The 20,501-nt window shown below is 42.3% G+C and overlaps 2 protein-coding genes and 1 long non-coding RNA gene across 5 annotated transcripts in view; 1 reads left to right on the forward strand and 2 right to left on the reverse strand.

Moving 5' to 3' along the window:
• The window catches only part of LOC103125926 (zinc finger protein 709-like), a 221,705-nt gene extending 218,307 nt beyond the window's left edge, over positions 1-3,398 (forward strand). For both annotated transcript variants that reach the window (XR_009553957.1, XR_009553955.1), the window contains one exon: positions 2,169-3,398. The gene's annotated coding sequence lies outside the window, so the exon portion shown is untranslated. The remainder of the gene's footprint in view (positions 1-2,168) is intronic.
• Positions 1-20,501, reverse strand: part of LOC107523368 (zinc finger protein 709-like) — a 486,341-nt gene that overhangs the window by 7,637 nt on the left and 458,203 nt on the right. The gene's annotated exons all lie outside the window — the stretch shown is intronic.
• LOC132532454 (uncharacterized) overlaps positions 7,050-20,501 on the reverse strand; it is a 242,782-nt gene continuing 229,330 nt past the window's right edge. Inside the window, exons 2-4 of the long non-coding RNA XR_009544409.1 lie at positions 16,268-16,352; positions 7,954-8,147; positions 7,050-7,452 (exon numbers count right to left, since the gene is read on the reverse strand). This is a non-coding gene — a long non-coding RNA (uncharacterized LOC132532454). The remainder of the gene's footprint in view (positions 7,453-7,953; positions 8,148-16,267; positions 16,353-20,501) is intronic.

Raw genomic sequence — 20,501 nt, forward strand, 5'->3', positions numbered from 1 at the left:
TGACAGCTCATAGGAGAGCGGGACAGCTGAGTGGATTAAGGAGTGTCCATGGGTTTATCTGGATCAGACTTCTCCCTGGATGACTTAAATGAAGACTTGCTCTACTCAGAGCAGAGGAGGGGTGGGGGTGGGGCCAATCATATTCACAGCTTCATTCTCAGGCAGTGTGGAGTTTCCCAAAGGCAGGCAGGCAGGCAGGCAGTCCTGGCTGTGGAGGTCACCCATGTAAGAGTCTGAGCTGTCACACTGTCACAGAAAACACCTGAGATGACCACATGTGGGCACCACTTTGACCACATAATATACACATTTTCACACTTAAAGAGATCCTGGAGAGGCATTCTGAGGGGCAGTGAGTGGGCTGTTGGGTTCTCAGCAAGGGAACACAAATTTTTACCACAAGCATCTCATATGCTAGAGTGATTATCTGTCTCTCTCCCAAGACTCAAGCCAGAGCACTGTGCCATGTCCACTCTGCTTGGTGCCCCCAAAGCTTGGCCTCACTAATAAAGGATACTATAACTGTCAGTCCACACATGAGTCTAAAATTTGCTAGTGCCCCCATGAAGGAAGTTTAAAAAAATTGCTGGAATGAATTATAACTATTTTTCAAGTTTCTTTGTTGGGGTATTAATAATTTACAGTCGACAGTAAAATACAATAGTTTATACATATGTAACATGCTCAGTTTTCCACATAACCATTAGACTCCCACTAAGTCCTCCTCTACCCTCATGTTCCAGGACCAGAGCTCTGCCTTCCACCCTCAGAGTCTTTTACTTTGGCATAAGACACCAATGAATTTTAACTATTGATTTTGGCGACTGCATCCAAATTGTTAGGTTCAGTAATCCAAGAAATTCACCAAGAGACCAGGGTGATGTAAAGACAAAGAGCTTTATTTACTAGCTCAGGATAAGGGCTAGGGCCCAGACCTCACAGCTGTTTTGGGTGTTTGACGTCTTATCTAAGTCTTACTAGGGTTTATATACAATTCAGAATATGAGGTACATGACAGTGTTACAACTATAGTTATCCATTACATATGTATGGGGGGAAGTGAGCTTTTTTTTTTTTACAGTCCTGTGGTTATCTTCTTATCCTACCTCTGGATTCTCAAAGGTGTCTTCTTTCATTATGATTCCTCACCTCTGAGTTCTGCAGCTGCAGCCTCCAATTGAATTGCTTGCTCCAATTGTTTGTATAGCTTTCAGTCTAGGCTTGCCTATCCTTTAATTACCAATTTTACATTTATTTTTCAGATCATCTCTACACAAATACTTATCATCTCAACATGTAGTAAATTTGACATCACTGAGCCGATTTTATAGCTTTAAACATTGAAAAAAAAAATACCGGGCATAATTGTTCAAAGTCTGGCATTTGATTGACACTTCAGGCAAAAGTCAGTTGAGCTGATGAGTTTCCAAGAACTCAGTAGGCACTGCAGTTAGTGACTTGTTTCAGACAGCACAGAGGTACGAACACGCTGCTGGTGGCATCATGTTGTCACAGACATGTAGTTGTTGCCATGACCCATCTCGAAGACTGTCGCATTCTTAGAAAAGGCAGGTGTGTGCTCTGTCCTCTCAACTTGCTCTCTAGTCATTTCATAGCTTTGGACACTTTGAACTGTCTCTGGACGGTTACTTCTGATTGATTTTTCCAGAATTAACCCCCCCCCCCATCAGCTATGGTCATATTCCAGACTTACTATTCATGTGAACATGGTCCTTTTCTGTGCAACTTTCTTTCATTCTTTCTTTCTCCCATTCTTCTCTTTCTTTCTTTTTTATTACCAGAGCACTGCTCAGCTCTGGCTTATGGTGTTGTATAGATTGAACCTGGGACTTCAGAGCCTCAGGCATGAGAGTCTCTTTGCATAACCATCATGCTATCTACTCCCACCCTTCTGTGCAACTTTCTATGAATTTTTACAAGCTGCTTTGAAAACAGGCACAAATAATTAGAATTATTGCTCAGACATTTTACTCTCGTTTAAACTAAATGTGGGAGGACTGTACAGCTTTAGAAATATTTCTATAAGAAGAGTTAACTTGGGAAGAGCAGGCACCTGGGTTAAAATATTACTATAAGGGACTTCCAGAGGAGAAGCTACAAAGCAGCAGCAGATGTTTCTCTCTCCTCTCCCCTCCTGGGTCAACTAGGAATACCAAAGGAGTCCACCTGGGACCACAACAAGACAGGACTAGAATGACTTCAGGAACCCACCAAATCACTGGTGAGTGCAAACACAGGTGGCTCGTGGACAGAGAGAAACCTAGGGAGAGATTAAGTGGCTGGTAACAGTCCAGCAGTTTACCAGTTGATTCTCCACCTCCAGTCTGTTTCACCAAGAAAAAGACAGCTGAAGGGAGGAGTTCCCAGAGACTCACCAAATGCAACTGTGAGTCTCCATTGCTACTGCCCTAAGAACCTGGAGCAGCAGCAGGGAAGCCTTGTGTTGACACCAGGGGACAGAGCACTAACCAGGAAACTTAGGAGACAGTCTATATATACCTTGTTGGCCTAGCAGTGGAGCTCTGATAGTCTCTTGCATAACCACTGGATTAACTATGCCCCCACCCTGCTGTATCTCTTGGTCAGGAGTCAGTGATTAAACTAAGAAGCCTACTTATAGTTTAAAAGCCCTCAGGTTCCCATAGTGGAATTCCAAGGGGATTAACTTTAGCTATTGTCTCCTGGTGTGCACATCTGCTTGTCTTTTATTTGTTTATTTTCTTTTTTGTCAGAACACTGATCAGCTCTGGCTGTTCTTGGTAGGGGTGATTGAACCTAGGGCTTTGGAGCCTCAGCCATTAAAAGTCTCTTTGCATAACCATTATGCCATCTACCCTCTGTGCTTAACTGATTCCCTTTTTTTTGGCCTCCAAAGTTATTGCTGGGGCTGGGTGCTTGCACTATGAATACACTGTCCCTAGCGGCCTTTTTTTTCCCATTTTTGTTGCCCTTATTGTAGTTATTACTGTTATTGTTGTCCTAGATGTTGTTGTAGGATAAGACAGAGATAAATCAATAGAGGGAGAGAAGGAGAGAAAGATGGAGAAGATACGTGGAGACCTGCTTCATAGCTTGTGAAGCGACCCCCTGCAGTTGTGTAGCAGAGGGCTTGAATGGGGATCCTTGTCTAGTCCTTGTGCTTTGGGCCACTTTTGCTTAACCTGCTGCACTATCACACAGCCCCCTCCCAAACTCTTTTTATGGCAATAACAGTTGAATGGAAAAAGAGATACTGGGTTGGTTATGCAAAAAGACTCTTGTCCCCGAGGGTCCAAAATTCCAGATGCAATCTCCAGCACCACCATAAGCCAGAGCTGAGCTGTGCTCTGGTCTCTCTGAGTATCTCTTGTTAATGTGTAGGAACTGAGCAAAAAGAAATTAATGTAAGATGGTAAATAATGGGACAAATGAACCTAGTCTCAGGAAACCTAAGGGTTAAGTAGTCAATTATAAGACAGGCCTGTCCCTGAGGAAAAAAGCAATTCTCAGGAGTTAAAGCTGTAAACAGAGAATCCAGGGAATATGTAAGGCAGGAGATAAATCCAAGGACAGACTCTGAGAAAACAGTCCAGGAGCCTAGGGTCCGGAGAAGGAGATAACCTCAAGGTCAAAAAGACCTCCTCCCCTTCCTGCACCTGGGCATCATAGATAACTACTGTTGTAAAACTGACATTGTGTAGCTGAACCCTGTCAAGTAGTCTGTAATCTGAAAGGTATATATATCCTAGTAGGACTTGAACACAGGGTTGATTACCAGAGAGCTGGTGTGGCAGCCCCTCGGTAACTTGTTATTAAAATTCGGCAGCTCCTGCTGGCCGGGCTAGCTTCACGGGCAGGTAACAGAGGCTCGGAGACAACAGCTGGGCAGGGAAGCTGTATTTCTTTATTCAGGAACGATTCATAAACTAAGACAAACTAATCACCAAACAGAACTCTGCTGTCTCTTTGCAGCGGCGCAAGCACTCTCTCTAACTCGAACTCTGCAACTCTCCCTCTGGAACTCAGGAACCCTCTCTCGGGGTTCCTTGGGGCGGGGCCAAGCGGGCCCGCGAAATTAGCAGGACTGATCCAATTCTCTTGGCGGGGGAGAACTAGAACCCAATGTAAAGCATACAACAATCCCCCCTTTTCTTTTTAACTAAATGACTACAGTATCAAGGATGTGGGGTGAATAGAAACCTATATCGTACAGGCATTTTTTAAAAAAGAAACTGGCACAAACATGGAGAAACATGCAAGCAAGTAACAAGAACCAGTGTGCTGCCAAGGGAAGGCCTAAGGGGGCCATTTTTGCCTCTGTGGGCAAAACTTTATCAGCTTAAAAAAACATTTCTTGCCTCTGGGGGGGTGTACTTTCTTGCCTCTGGGGGGTGTATTTGCCTCGATGGGCATTTGCATGGGGGCGGGGAATGGCCTAGAGTCCCAAAGGCAAGCTAGCTGCAATTTACTTACTATGAAACAAACTTGTTATTAGCATAACCAAAGCACAATCTAACATTTCTAATAGAGAAGGAATTTGAGACTTTTACATATCAACAACATCTTTTAACCTTTTGTTACACCCATTCAAGATGGAGTCAGGAAAGGAAACCTCAGGCATGAGAATAATTAGCATAGCCATTGTGCGATCTACCATTTCTAATAGAGAAGGTAATAGAGAGTTTTACATATCAACAAGTCTATTTAACCTTTTGTTTAGACCAACTTAGTTAAAATATATTGCTTGTTAACTAATTTTTACCTCAGACTTTAAATGTAAGTTAATTTTATCTTTATGAGAATTACGTTGAAAACCTTTTTCATTTAACTTTGACTAGTAAGAATTTAGCCTTAAAGTTACTGTTTACCAAACTTTAAACATACACATAAACATGGTCATTAATACACAAGGAAAGAAACCTTTGTTATGAAGACATGTCATTTTAAACACGAATTTAAATCTGTACTGTCTTAGTTGTTGGGGGGGGGGTTCACCATCCGGAGGTGGCTTCCAGCACAGCTTCACTTCTAGGAATTGCAGGTTGTGATCTCTGCACAAATCTCTGCGTACTCCAGCTTGTCTGCCTTCAGACCAGACCGGCAGCTGGAGATCTCGTGTGCCCAGTTTCGGCAGGGAGCCCGGGGGTCCGGGAGGTCTGGGATTGTTCCAGAATTCATAGCAAGAGGGCAGGCGGGCCAGTTTTGTAGAAGGTGTGGGCCTAGGTGCCCAGGGGTGGCGGCCATGATAGGCCACCGTGGCCCTGCCCCATGGCCCTGCCATGTCTGCTGCCCTGCTCGCAGTGGCCGAGCAGCATGGAGGGATCAAGCATCCAGTGTCCTGCACCACACGGTGGAGAGCCGGCTCCTGTGGGCTGGCCTGCGTGCTGGCATCGGGCTCCTGCGTGGTGGAATCGGGCACCAGCATGTTGGCATCAGGCTCCATCTTGCTGGCGTCAGCCTCCTGCGTGCTGGCGTCAGGCTCTTGGGGCTCTTGTGTGCTGGCGTCGGCCTCCTGCGGGCTGCGGGGCTGTGGGTGTGGTGCCCAGGGTTGTCTGGGCGCAGCCGGCTGGCTGGCTGTTTAACCAGGTGGAAACAGCAGCTCCGCGCCTCGCCTCCCGCCTGCTGGCTATTCCCGCTGGCTGTTCTGAGTGCGCCCGAGCAAGTGGAAACCACAGAGTGGTCCAGAGATAAATGTTCCAGAAACAGCAAAATAGTCTCATGAAGAAAGAGCAGAGGCCTTTGGAGATCTCTTCACAAGCAGAAGAGAAGGCCATAGTGCATAGGTAGCCAAATTGTCTTTACTTATCTGAGAGATGTGCAGGTCAGATCCATGTGGGCGCCATTTGTTGTTAAAAATTCGGAGGCTCCAGCCGGGCTAGCTTCACGGGCGGGTAACAGAGGCACGGAGACAATGGCTGGGCAGGGAAGCTGTATTTCTTTATTCAGGAACAACGATTCATAAACTAAGACAAACTAATCACCAAACAGAACTCTGCTGTCTCTTTGCGGCGGCGCAAGCACTCTCTCTAACTCGAACTCTGCAACTCTCCCTCTGGAACTCAGGAACCCTCTCTCGGGGTTCCTTGGGGTGGGGCCAAGCGGGCCTGCGAAATTAGCAGGACTGATCCAATTCTCTTGGCAGGGGAGAACTAGAACCCAATGTAAAGCATACAACAGTAACTCGACCCTTGCTGGCTAGAATAAAGGCTCTTTGCTTTTATATCACCTCAGTCTCTTGGTGCTCCCTTAGATTTGAAGTCCAACATTTGGAGGTCCCACCAAGATATTCTTTGGAAGTGTATCAACAGACTGGGTTGCTGAGCTGTTAATATTAGGAACTCCAGAGGAATGGGGTACCCAAGGGGCGTTGGATGCCTAGGTGTTGGATGCCTGTATAGGCCTAAGTTTTGGGGTCGGCAAGAGCCTAGGGGGACGTCCTACTATGGCAGCTGACCAGGAAGGTGGAGAAGACATTCTCATCTTCCCACTAGTACCCTCAGGGCATTGCAGATGACCACGGATGAAATGCCAAGGGATGAAATGCTGCACGTCTGTCTCGATGGGGAAGGTCACCCACCTGAATTCCACTTTTCTGTTAATAGTGAGCTTTGGAGTCTATGAATCAGTTTCTTCAGGTTGTGCCAGGCCACATCACTGGTTTTGGGATTGTGTTGTAGTCATCCCATCTTGTGGGTGATGTCAGAGAACAGGGGTCCAAATGGATTTCTGGGGATTCCACTTGAGCAGATGCTTTTTCATGTGAAGACGACAGCTGTAATTCTTTTACTTGTGAAGCAAAACTTGTAGTATATTAGAAGTTTACTATAATTGATAACTCGATTATAATTGGAAGTCCTTTCTAGTAAGCTTTTAAGGTTGTTTAAACAGCATAAGCTCAATAGAAGAACCATGGTTAGAAGCCTCAGGCTTGAGAATCATTAACATAACCGTTGCACTTTTTCTACCCTGCCCATACTCATACAGTTTTCAGGATTAAATGTTTCCAAGATGTAAAAAATCAAAAGAGAAAAAGACAATTTTTTGGACTGTTTCTGGATGTCTCTAGACATCATGGCTGCATCCAGCATTTTATTTGTAAAGTCAATGTCATACAAAAATTCAGTTATTCAAATCACTTTCTTTAAAACGCAAAAAAGCAGATAGCAAACTTAAGATATTCAAAGAGAACAACGAGGGAGGAATTGAGAGAAAAGTGGTAGGCAGTTTTTGCTTCTTTCACCTTGAACCAGATTACCCAGATCTCGCCATGTAGCATCATGAGTCCCCGGAGGGTGTCCTAATCCAAAAGTCTCCTCAAAATTCAATTTAGGGTGCTTCTGATGGTTCCTGCTGGGTTGCTGCAGGCACCAATTTTTAAAAACGTCTTCCCATGGGGTTGGGTGATGGCACACCTGGTTGAGCGCATGTGTTACAGTGCGCAAGGACCCCCACCTGCAGGAGGAAAGTTTCACAAGTGGTGAAGCAGGGCTGCAGGTGTCTCTCTGTATCCCTGTCTCTCTCTATCACCCCCTTCCCTTTCAATTTCTGGCTGTCTCTATCCAAATAAATAAATAAAAATAAAAATATATTTTTTTAAAGTCTTCCCATAGAAGAAAGAATCGAATCAGGAGTGTAGATCTAACCATGTGTCTCCATTCTTGGGGACTGCTAGGGTACTGGAGAATGCTCTACAAGTTAGAGTAGTTCTCCATGGGAAACATGTGAGAGGGAGTCCAGAAAGTCCCAGGGGAAATCTCCATGCATCTCCCAAGCTCTATGATCATGGTCCTAAGGAACCAAATTTCCTGGTCAGGGACCCAAAGTGTGGCCCAGAGAAAAATGTTCCAGAGACAGAGAAACTGTCCCATGAAGATAGAGTAGAGACTTTGGGAAATCTCTTCATAAGTAGATAGGCAGCACATAGTGGATAGGTAGCCAAACTGCTTTACTTACCTGGTGGATGGGTGGGTTAGGTCCCACATTGGTGCTGGTCCCTGTTTCAGGCTCCAGATGCTGGTCTAGCTTCACAGGCAGGAGAGAGATGACCATAGACTCATGGCTGAGTGGGATGCAGTTCAATCTTTATTGATGAGGAATGCAGAGCGAGCTAGCTAGCTGTAATCACAATCCTGTCCTATATATATCTCCTGAGGCAGAAGTGTCAGGTCAGAAGAGGATGTACATAGGATAGGGCATGGGGAGAAGGAAAAAGTGTGTGAACCAGTTGGTATTAAACCTATGCAAAGAAAACACCAATTATGTAAATAGACCACAAGCAATGCAACAGAAGGGGTCTTAGAAGCAGAATTTAGAAGCAGACCAACAACCAGAGAAAAACAAGCACTACAATTAGGGATTCTCCAACAATCTTGTGATCTTGTATGCCATTATTAAACCATTACCACAAATTTTATTTTATTTTATTATTTATTATTTATTATTTATTGGATACAGTCAGAAATTGAGAGGGAAGGATAGAGAGGGTAGAGACAGAGACACCACAATACTTCACCATTTGCAAAGCTTTTACCCTGCAGGTGAGGACTGGGGGCTTGAACCTATGTCCTTGTACATTGTAACATGTACACTCAACCAGGTGTGTCACCATCGAGTCCCCAAAATTATTTTATAAAGAATGTACAACTGTGCAATAATATAGTATAGTATAACTGTTATGCAAGCAGACTCTCATGCCTGATATCTGAAGTCCCAGGTTCAATCCCCCAGCACCACTAAGCCAGAACTGAGTAGTGCTGTGTTTTAAAAAAAAAAAAAAATACAACCTGGTTTCTACTTGAGGTTTATAAAAGGTGAGGGAAGAATGAAATTCAGGGGACAATTCAGCTAAAAAGTAACAAGATTCAAGATTTGGGAAGTTATCACCTCATCCAAACTACAAAAATAGCACACATCAAAGTTCCACACTTAGAAAACGTGCAGTGGTGAATTTTTTTTTTAGCACATTGCCATGAACAAGGACTCACATGCAAACCAGGCTCTCTTCCTGCAGGGGGAAATCTTCACAAGCAGTGAAACTGTGCTAATGATGTTATTTCCCTTTCTCATCTCCTCTCTCTCTCTCTCTCTCTCTCTCTCTGTCTTTGAATATTCTCCCATCCTAGCAAAGTAAATAAATTAACTTTAAAAGTCTGCAGTTTGCACCAAAGTGAAAGAATGTGTGGTGGGTGGGGGGTAGAATACAGGTCCTGAAAAAGGTTGACAGAGGACCTAGTAGGCATTGTATTGTTATGTGGAAAACTGAGAAATGTGATGCATGTAGAAACTACTGGATTCACTGTCAAATGTAAAACATTAATCCCCCAATAAAGGAAAAAATTAACAAAAAAAAGTCTGTGGGGAGACCATACAGGATCTGTGCACTATACCTATCACAAAAGCTCTGTCCTCCTTGATGGAAATATGCTGAGCCTTGACCACCTACTTTCACAGAAATAACTTATCTTGCTGAAACAGACTGAAGGGGACATTCTGAGAATAAGCAGACCTCTCAACCTCACAAGTAGATTTATTCCTGTCTGCACTGAACACATCTAATCAAAAACATCTCTAAAAGGGTCATAAATCCTGTGCCTATGACAGAATTAGCCAACACACACTATAAATGGATATATTATTTGGATTTATTATTGGATAGAGACAGAGAATGTGAGAGGAAGGGAAGCTAGAGAGGGAGAGAGGCAGCAAGACACCTGCAGCTCTGCTTCACCACTAGGGAACTTTTCTCCTCACATGTGGGGCAAGGGGCTTGAATCTGGGTCCTGTTCTTGAATCTGGTTCAGTGTAGTGTGTGTGGCTAACCAGGTGTGCCACATCCTGGCCCCAGGAGTACACTATATAAGGTCCTGTCACCTTGGGCTTCTCAGCTCCTGCTCTCAGGTTGGGTCTTCTTCATCCTGGATGGGCCACCTAAGCTCTCCTGGATACTTTATCTGGGCTTCTCAAGCTCTCCCCTGGGTACTATTAAACCTTCCTTTGTCTTCATTCCTGACTCTACTTGCACCACTTAGTGTCTCATATTTATAACACTTGGAGCTAAAACCTATGGAGCTAGCCCCTCTATTGTCCTTCTAGTCACATATTTCTCTCCAAGTGTCTGCCACAGTATTGAGAAGCATACTCAAATGTTGAATTCATATTTAAAATACTAAAAAAAATAGGGCAGAGGGTAGATAGCTTAATGGTTATGCAAAGACACTCATGCCTTAGGTTTCAAAACCCCAGGTTCAATCCCCCACCACCATAAACCAGAGTTTAACAGAGCTCTGGTTAAAAAAACAAATACTAAAAAGATACGAACTTCCAGCTATTATGGTGAATCCTTAAATAAATACAGATGGCAATGTCATATTACCCAGAAATTCCACTACTAGGCATAGACTCAAAAGATAGAACAGCATTGATTCAAAGGGATATGTATAACCCCATGATCATAGTGGTCATATTCACAATACCAAAAACAAACCTAGAAACAAACAAAATGTTCTTTAACAGATGACTAGATAAAAATGTTATGGGACACATACTCAATAGAGTACTATTCAGCAGAAAACATGATATTGTATCCAATGGGCTAAAGTGGATAGAATTGGAGATTATACTTAGTGAAGCAAGTAAGGTGAAGAACAACTCCAGAATGGTTTCACTCATATGTGGAATAGAGAGAACTGAGTATACAACTGTAAAATAGTCAACCTATATTTAAGAATGGGAGAGCTGTAGTTGTTATCTGTGGGTGTGGTAATGAGGACACCAATCTTTGGTGATGATAGTGGTGAAAAAGAAGTAAATAGAGGCCAGAGGGCTGCTTATTGAACACACAAGTTGCAATGTGCAAGGACCTGGGTTTGAGCCCCTAGCCCCCACCTGCAGGGGTACTGTGGTGAAGCAGGGTTGCAGGTGTCTCTTTGTCTCTCTCCCTCCCTATCTCTCCCTTTCCTTTCGATTTCTGGATGTCTCTATCCAAATAAATAAATAAAAATATAAATAAATACAATAAAATTTAAAATAAGTAGATACATTTAAAAATATATCAAAAGTAAAGTTCCTAGCCAACAACAACAACAAAAATAATAATAACCACAGCAATGATAAAACAACAAGGGCAACAAAAGGGGATAAAAAGGTCTCTTGCAGAGAGGCAGACTGGGAGTATGGACCGACCAGTCAACGCCCATGTTCAGCGAGGAAGTAATTACAGAAGCCAGACCTTCGACCTTCTGCAACCCACAATGACCCTGGGTCCATGCTCCCAGAGGGATAGAGAATGGGAAAGCTACTGGGGAGGGGGTGGGATATGGAGATTGGGTGGTGGGAATTGTGTGGAATTGTACCCCTCCTACCCTATGGTTTTGTTAATTAATCCTTTCTTAAATAAAAAAAAATAAAAAAATAAAAAATAAAAAAATAAAAATAAAAAAAAGAAAGGAAGAGGAGGGGAGGGGAGAGGAGGGGAGGGAAGAGAAAGGAAGAGAGAAGAGAAGAAAGGAGAGGGGAGGGGGAGGGGGAGGGGAGAGGGGAGGGGAGGGGAGAAGGGAAGGGAAGGGAAGGGAAGGGAAGGGAAGAGAAGGGAAGAGAAGAGAAGAGAAGAATAAAAAAAAAAAGAAAAGAAAAAAAGAATAAAAAAAAAAAAAAAGGTCTCTTGGAGCTATGGATTCCTGGTGCAGGCCCCAAGCCCTGGCAATAACCCTGGAGGCAAAAAAAAAATTACAAACATCTCCCAGTTTTCCTTATAACAATACAACCCCCACTAGGTCTTCTGTCATCCTTTTTGGACCTGTGTTCTCCCTCCACCTACCCCAGAGTCTTTTACTTTGGTGAAATATGCCAAATATAATCTTTTTGATTGAACATAAAAACACTATAGTCACCACTGATTTAAGACAACTGTGCTAGATTAAGGTCTTTCACACTAGTTTATTTAAGGATCTCATTTTACTCCTCAGTAGCACTTATGCGTTTTTCATAAGCTTTTTCCTCATTAGATCATCTAGCTATTATTATTATTATTTAATTAATTTGTCATTATTATTTTTATAATATTTATTTATTCCCTTGTTGCTCTTGTTGTTTTATTGTAGTTTTTCTTGTCGTCATTGTTGGATAGGATGGAGAGAAATGGATAGAGGAGGGGAAGACATAGAGGAGAAGAGGAGCAGACCTGCTTCAGCGCTTGTGAAGGGACTCTCCTGCAGGTGGGGAACCGGGGCTTGAACCAGGATCCTTAAGCCAGTCTGTGTTTTTCACACCACATGAGATTAACCCGCTGCGCTACTGCGCAACTTCCCTAATTTATTATACTTATATATTTATTTATTTATTACCAGAGCATTGCTCTGCTCTGGCTTATGGTGGTGTGGAGGAACCTATGACTTCAGAGCCTCAGGCATGAAAATCTCATTACATCATCATCATGCTATGTACCCCAACCGAAAATATTCTATTTGTATTTTTTTTTCTTGGCACCATCCATGCACTTTATGCAATGTGGACTTAACCCGCTGGGCTACCGCCCATTCCCCTATTTTTATTTTTTATTAGAAATTTATTTAAAGTGCCAGTCCAAGGATCCTGGTTCCATCCTCTAGCTCTCCACCTGCAGGGTAGTGAAGCAGGTCTGTATGTGTCTGTCTTTCTCTCCCCCTCTGTCTTCCCCTCCTCTCTCCATTTCTCTCTGTCCTATCCAACAACAATAACAACAATAATAACTACAACAATAAAAAACAAGGGCAAAAAAAGGGAAAATAAATATAAAAAATTATCTAAAGGTATATTACAATGGAGTAATGTGATTATGTCAGTTATCAGCGATTGCCTTTTGTTAATGACTGTACGTCAAAGGTTCTCCTTTCATTGGGTGTCTGCATTATATTCATTTTGTCTCAGAAATATTTGGACAACAGAAGTTGCTCAGTGTCATTGTCTGTCTTAGGTTCATTATATATCATTGGATTGAATAGGCCGCACCCAGAACTTAGCAGGGAGCTGTTGTGATGACTATGTTGATATAAATATGCCCATAGTGAAGATAGCAAGAAGTTAGCATGTAGGAGGAGACCCTAGGGAAGTGAAGTCACTTCTTTGGCCATAGTAGAACTTGCAACCTCTGTAGCGAGACAACCACTACACAGATATGGTATGTGGCATAAAATATAGCCTCCTGGGACAAGGTTGTGGCACACCTGGTTAAGTGCTCACATTACAATGCACAAGGACCCTGGTTCAATCCCCTGGTCCCACTTACAGGGGAAAAGCTTCTTGAGTGGTGAAGCAGGGCGCAGGTGTCTCTCAGTCTCTCTGCCTATCTACCTCTCCCTCCCCTCTCAATTTTTCTGTCTTTGTCCAATAATAAATAAATAAATAAAAGAATTTAAAAGATAGTTTGAAAAATATATTGTCCTGCAAAATTATATTATTTCAGGGCTACTGTCACCTTCACAGGGTTTGTATGAGAGAATACACCCACCACCATTGTTCTTGCCACACACAAACACCATTGTTCTCACAAACTTCAAGTGGATGCTTGCTTACATTTTATTGTTAAGTGCATCTGATTTGGTCACCTCTACTCTACATCGAACAGGAACCATCTCGTGCTGTCCTCACTGTACTTACTTCGCCTAGTCTCCAGGTAGTACAAATAAGTACAAATTCTACAGATGAGGAAGTGTAAGGATAATTAGTATTTAAGTGTAAGAACAATGACTGTGGGCATTGTAATTTTTTTTAGATATTTTTATTAAATTGCATTGGTTAAAACACACTTTAAAACCTTTTTTTTCTATCACAGTCAAGATCTAGACACATCTTCAGTGTGTGATATCTAATTTTAAGAGGCTCTGTTTGAATTTTAAAGAACATAAATTTAAAAGTTATCTTTTTAACCTCCTGTAGCAATTCCCATAACCAGGATCTCTAAACTAAATTCAGTTTAACTAAATTTTTCTTTAAACTTTAAACAAACTTAAGTTACATAAAGAGTTAACACACACCAGTGACAATGCTTCTCAAAATATCCCCAGTGTCAGACAAATGCCAAATTTGCTGTGGACCAATATCCACAAAACAGTTCACAGGACATTTTGGGAGCCCTCCAAAATGTGCTGAAACTTTTTCAGTTAAATACATAGATAATTTGCATAACAATTTGGAGATGAAGAATTGTCACATTAAATACTTAAGACTTTTACTTTAAATCTTTAGCTGTCTTAACAAATGAATTTTTACCTTTATGTTACCACATAAGAACTGTGTTGGAAACTTTTTTTTTGAGATACTTAAGCAATTTTAAGTAAAATGTTAAACTTTGTTTGTTAGGATCTTTGCTTATCACAAAACTATCACACCCTTAGGGCAGCTATGAACAAGGGTGGGTACACAACTTAATTGATCTTTCACTTTGATTTGGATAGGTAACTTAAAAGGCTAAGATAAACCTTATAGCTGAAATGTTCAAAATAAATTTTTACTGTTAACATTTCTTTTAGATAACCATTTTGCTCTAAATAATTTTGTTGAATCACATCTGCCAAATGAAAATTTTTTATCAGGCCAGGAATACCACATTTAACTCTTTTTTCCTGTCAAGACCACTGCTCTACCCAGACTGGGCTTTTAGAAAGCCACTCCAAACGTGGAATTTGTTTCAAACAGTGGCAGTTGGTATTGGGGTGCTGGTAAGATTTAGAATTCTCACAAGAGTGAGAGAGACTGTAGAGGCATCTTAACATGCCTAGAGATCAGAAAATCTTTTAACTAATGAATTGATGTTGATATTAGTTATCAGAAGGATGAAACTGTCCTATATTTTAGTCCAGTAAAGGTGTGCCAACTCTATGAGTCGGGATCTTTAAAACCACATTTAGCTTAACTAAATCTTATTTAAAACTTAAAACAAACTTTAGTTACTTAGGGGTTAACACACATTAATGAAAATAAGGTTAGCACATAGACTCAAAACAGACATTACTGGTGAAAAGAAAAATTTTCCCTTTGAAAAGCCACTTTGGTTTTTGGATTCCTAACTCAACCCCCCCCCCCCCCCCAGGAGGGACATTTGTGACTAGGGAATAATTGACTGAAGTCTTTGCCAATCTGTGGAGCAGTAGCTCTGTGCCATGATTGGCTGCACGGATGGAACAGGTGGGCTTAGTTTACCATGGGCACGGAGAAAAATCTTTGGAAGTTCTTTTTCTAGGCTAAGGTATATTTTAGAATTTTAAAGAAACAATTCATTAAATTTCTATTAAAAGTGTGTACTGGTTCTCTGATTAGTAGCTTTTAAGTTAGAGAGAATGTCTTGTTTGATTGATTTCATTCTTTCTTTAAAGAATAGCTTGCTAGCCATATAAGATCTCACTCAGAATTGGTTTAACGCTTTCTGAGAGGTATGATGGCAGCCAGAGGGAAAAAGCTGGATCTTTCTGGCTGGCTAGATTTAAGATAATGCCAAATCAAGAGCCCGCAGTTCTTTAACTAATTGAAAATGCTCTCATTTTTCTTCTATTAATTTTCTATGGGAAGCTGTTTTTTGTGCTAGTTGAGTTTTAGCCTTGGTGGTATAGTCAGTAATATTGGCCAAGTCGAGGACTGGAGCACAAAACAAAGGGGCGGTGGCATAGGGAGGCAGTCTGGACAAAGAAGAGCATAGGGGTGGCCGGTCAGGATTATGATATTTGGCCATCTCTTCATCAAGGCATAAGGCCTCTTCAGGATAAAGACTATCATCAGGCCCATCTTTGGTGGGGAGTCTTAAGGTTGTCAAAGAGGGGTAAATCTTAACAGGAGGGAACTTAGCAGGCACTGTTTTGATTGTGGCGGCCTCAGGGGTGGGGTCTCCTGAATCAGGCATGGGAACAGAGATGGACTCACAAACAGAAGGTGGCCGGGAGGGTCACTGTAAGATTTTTTCTCCCTCACTCATGACTCCCTGTACATCAGGGCAATGTTTATAGACTTTGAGTATATCATTTACTAAATTTCAATAAGAAAAAGCCTGGACTGGAATATTTTCTGGACCAAAGGTCTCATAAAAATCTATTAAACAGTTTCCTACTCTGGCCCATCTTTTTTCATCAATAGTCCCTTCTAAGGGGAACCACAGGCAAATATTGATCACAAAATCAAAAAACTTCTTGAGATCCTTTTTCTTAACCCTTACTCCTCGTGTCCTGAGGGACTCTTTGAGGCCCTTAAGAAACAAATCATGTTTGATCAATGTTTGTCCCATAATTGCATCACTCTTTCTTACCTTAAAATGTATCAGTCTCACAGACGGGCAAATCTGCAGTGATCACCATGCAGATATTCACTCACTCTGGGCTAAAGCGGCGATCCTACACGAACCTTCACTCACTTCTCTGAAGTGGCGGTCCCATGCTCTGTGGTCAACCATTGGGGAGCAATGTTCTCTCGGACCCCAGACCCAATAAGGTCCCACGTGGGTGCCAGGTGTCCTGGTCTGTGGGGTTAGCGATGGAAACCTAGGGTCGGGGGTGAGAGAATGGAAAGGACAAGAGACATGAAGAACGAGAGCAAGGCAGGAGGTCTGATCAAGCTCTGAAAATTTTATTTTGCAGCCGCAATATAGGCACAAACAATGAGGAAGTTCTGCTAAGGTAGTGGGGGAGAGAGGTGGGTGAGCGACTTTCCAAACAGCTAGATGGTAATCTCAGTTCCAATGGTCGGAATGTCCTCTCACCAGCTGTATGAGAGACTTAGCTAAGGCCTTGGCTCCCGGTATGGCTCTATCATAATACAGAAATTTTTAAAAGGGGATCTGTCAGTAGTGCAGTGGGTCCATCACATGTGACGGGAAGTTCTAGGACTGGCCCAAGGATCATGGTTCAAACGCCATCTCCCCATATGCAGGGGAGTCGCTTTACAGGTAGTAAAGCAGGTCTGCAGGTATCTATCCTTTTTTCTCTTCCTTCTCTCCATTTCTCTCTGTCCTATCCAACAGTGAGAGCAATGGCAACAATGGCAATAATGACAAAAACTACAAAAAGGGGGGGGCAGAAAATTGAAAAAAGCAAAAGGATAGGACAGCAAGAAATGGAGAGGGGGGAGAAGAAGACACCTGTAGACCTGCTTCACCATTTGTGAAGTGACACCCTTGTAGGTGAGGAGCCAGGGGCTCGAACCGGGATCCTTAAGCCACGCCTTGCACTTTTCGCCACCGGGTGTTTGTATTTTTATTGCTACCATGGATATCACTGGGGTTTCGTGCCAGCACTGTGAATATAAAGAGCTTTCCAAACTCAGAAAAAAGAAAATAAATAATTGTTGGGCAGTATGCCAGCTCCCCCTGGCTTCTGCTTAACCATATGCCTATATAGGGATTGATTTGATCCCATTCAAAGCTTTGGTCTATTTACATAAATCACTTTTACATTTACATAAAGCACCACACTCCCTCCAGGGCATTGGTGGTTTAGTGGTAGAATTCTCACCTGCTCAACCCCCTCTCCTTGTCACACCCTGATCCTCTCCTTGTCACACTCTGATTTTCACCAGTCACTTTTCTCTCCACCCTCTCTATGTCACATCCTGTTCACACCCTACTTGGGAAGTATATATAAAGACAACATTGTTTTAGTTTAGTTTAGTTTAGCTTAGCTTGGTATAGATTGTGCTGCGTCCTGCATGAATAAAGAGATACTGCATACAACCCAGCCATGAGTCCCAGGTCGTTTGTCTCCCGTCAATGACGCTCAGCCTGACAAATAATTCCATCCAAAAATGGGGAGAGGACATGGACAGAATATTCACCACAGAAGAGATCCAAAAGACTGAGAAAAAAATGATAAAATGCTCCAAGTCTTTGATTGTCACTGAAATGCAAATAAAGACAACAGTGAGATATCACTTCACTCCTGTTTGAATTGTCATACATCAGAAAAGGTAATAGTAGCAAAAGCTGGAGAGGGTATGGGGTCAAAAGAACCCTCCTGCACTGCTGGTGGGAATGTAAATTGGTCCAACCTCTGTGGAGAACAGTCTGGAGAATTATCAGAAGGCTAGAAATGGACCTACCCTATGATCCTGCAATTCCTTTCCTAGGGATATATCCTAAGGAACCCAACACACCCATCCAAAAAGATCTGTGTACACATATGTTCTTAGCAGCACAATTTGTAATAGCCAAAACCTGGAAGCAATCCAGGTGTCCAACAACAGATGAGTGGCTGAGCAAGTTGTGGTATATATACACAATGGAATTGGCCAAGCAGAGGCACACCTGGTTAAGCACTCACATTTAAGTGCTCAAGGACCTAGGTTCAAGACACTGCTCCCCGCCTGCAGGGGGAAAGCTTCAGGAGTGGTGAATCAGGGCTGCAGGTGTCTCTGTTTCTCTCCCTCTCTATCTCATTCTCCTCCTCTCACAATTTCTCTCTGTATATATCAAAAAATAAATAAGTAAAAATATTTTAAAAACCAGAATGCTAATATGGGCCCTAGTCAGGTGGATGGGGTTACAGTTAATGGTATTTATATACTTTTCCCATATTTGAGAGCTATTCTCTACCCTGATCCAGTTTTCTTGTCCTATTCTCAACTCTGACACCATCTTCCCAGACTATGTTTTTAGTCTACCTGCATGTTAGCTTTCAGGCTCAGGTAAAAATTACTAAAGTCATGAGTCCCTCAGAACATCCCTAAAATAGACTTCCTAACATCTTCCCACATGAAGGCCGTAATTTCATCTGCTCTATTTCTACTTTTGGATCCTGTTCATTAATTTTTTAAAAAGATTTTATTTATTTATTTGTTTATGAGAAAGATAGGAGGAGAGAGAAAGAACAAGACATCACTCTGGCACATGTGCTGATGGGGATCAAACTCAGGACCTCATGCTTGAGAGTCCAAAGCCTTATCACTACACCACCTCCCACACCACTGGATCCTGTTTATTAAACAAGTTTTCCTGCTTTATATCATAACACCTTTCACCAAGTCACCAAGTTGCAGATGCTATCATGACACTGTCCTGAATTCCCTGGGCAGATGACCTGACCAGTGTGTCCCAAAGTCTCACCTCCCCAGAGCCCTGCCTGACTAGGGAAAGAGAGAAACAGCCTGGGGGTGTACATCTACCTGCCGACACCTATGTCCAGTGGAGAAGCAATTACAGGAACCAGAACTTCCACCTTCTGCACTCCATAAAGATCTTGGGTCCATACTCTCAGGTGGATAAAGAATAGGAAGCTTCCAATGGAGAACTTTGTTAGTGTGAACTGTGTGTATATTTTACATTGCACAAAGACCTGGGTTCAAGTCACCGGTCTCCCCCTACAATGGTAAAGCTTCAGGATTGGTGAATCAGGGCTGAAGATGTCTCTCTGTCTCTCTCTCTCTCTTCACTTCCCTCTCAATCTCTGGCTGTCTCTATCCAATAAATAAATAAAGATAATAAAATTTTTAAAGAATGTAAAAATAACCATTGTGGTTTGTGCTCCACACTGCCCCCTAGAGCTTCTCTGTAATCATTGTAATTACAGGCCCTGAGGGGCAAACGCTAGAAGAAGACAGGCCCTGAGCACATACAGGGTGTCACCCACTTGTCAATCAGGCACGTCATTTCCACCTCAAGCAGTGATGCAGACTGTTTTCCTCTATATATATTGATTAAAAACCCTAAAACACATTGCAACTCGAGAGCCACTCTATGGAAATCCCCCAGAAAGAATGGCTGATTGCTAATACTGTAATAAAACTTCTTTGCTTCAAACTCCTGTGTGTTTCACTCTTCAGTTCTTTGCTGATTGTTCCAAGAACCAAAGGAACTGGGGCTCTTCAATTGTTCTACCCTGTGACAGGGCCAGGGCGGGCCAGAAACTGGGCACCAAAGGAACAAGGCAGACATTTCACTCAGTGAACCAAATCCAGATCTGGCTACAACTTTCCTTTTTAAAATATTTTTAAATATTTATTTATTCCCTTTTTGTTCCCCTTGTTTACTTTTTTGGTTATACTTATTATTGTTGTTGATGTCATCACTGTTGGATATGACAGAGAAATGGAGAGAGAAGGGTAAGATAGAAAGGGGAAGAGAAAGACACCTGCAGAACTGTTTCACTGCTTGTGAAGTGACTCCCCTGCAGGTGAGGAGCAAGGGCTCGAACCGGGATTCTTACACTGGTTCTTCCACTTTGTGCCATCTGAGCTTAACGCGATGTGTTACCACCCGACTATCGACATTCCTTTTTTTCCCTTTCATTTTCTTTTTGTGTTTTTTGGTCTAGTTTAGATTATACAAATACTTACCTTGTATTAAAAAATTGATTCATTGGGGGCTGGGTGGTGGGGCAATCAGTGCAGTGCACATGTTAACATGCACAAGGAATCAGGTTCAAGCCCCTGATCCCCAACTGCAGGAGGGGACACTTCATGATGAAACAAGGCAGCAGGTCTTTATCTCTCTCTCCTCATTATTTATTTATTTTTAAAAGTCTTTTTATTTTCCTTTTTGTTGCCCTTGTTTC

The sequence above is a fragment of the Erinaceus europaeus genome, chromosome 13, assembly GCF_950295315.1.
Source record: "Erinaceus europaeus chromosome 13, mEriEur2.1, whole genome shotgun sequence".
Taxonomy (NCBI): Eukaryota; Metazoa; Chordata; class Mammalia; order Eulipotyphla; family Erinaceidae; genus Erinaceus; species Erinaceus europaeus.